This window comes from Penaeus monodon, chromosome 19, assembly GCF_015228065.2.
Source record: "Penaeus monodon isolate SGIC_2016 chromosome 19, NSTDA_Pmon_1, whole genome shotgun sequence".
NCBI classification, from domain to species: domain Eukaryota; kingdom Metazoa; phylum Arthropoda; class Malacostraca; order Decapoda; family Penaeidae; genus Penaeus; species Penaeus monodon.
The window spans coordinates 18,109,118-18,109,746 of NC_051404.1; positions in this window are offsets into that span (position 1 = coordinate 18,109,118).

The following is a 629-nucleotide window of genomic DNA, read 5'->3' on the forward strand; positions in this document are numbered from 1 at the left end:
AACGAAGGAATCTCTTACTATTGCAAAGAAGGTTCTTGTTCTTGGTTCCATTTTCTTCGGAGTAAAAGAGTAAATAAAAAAGTAAATGAAAAAAACAGAATGATGTAAAGAATGCAGAAAAGGAGAACTTTTATGAAATAAGTTGATCGTGATCATAATCCTTACCGAAACTCTTATTAATATCATCATACATATTTGCATATAATAACTATCTCTATATTTCACTACCGAAGCTGCTATCAATATCATACATATTTATACATAATAACTATCTCCCAATAACTCACTTCCGAAACTGCTGTCAATATCATCATGCATATTTACATATGTAAATATGCATATGTAACTATCTCCTTAACCACCAGGTTCTAAGTCTATGAACACACAATTAGGAATCCTTGTTATCGCTTTGCAACATCTTCTGAAACGCCATCTTGACCCCTCACCTCAGGGCAATGCCATCAGTGATTGGGTCTCTGTTTTGTAAATCCTCTAATCATAGGCTCCAAGAACCCCGAGGTCCCACTTGGCTTCTGGAGGCATCTCTAGGATTTACGACAATTTCCGATGGGATTTTATAGGCTCTGGGTAATGTAATTTGACTTTCATGCGATAGCTTTTAGTTAGAA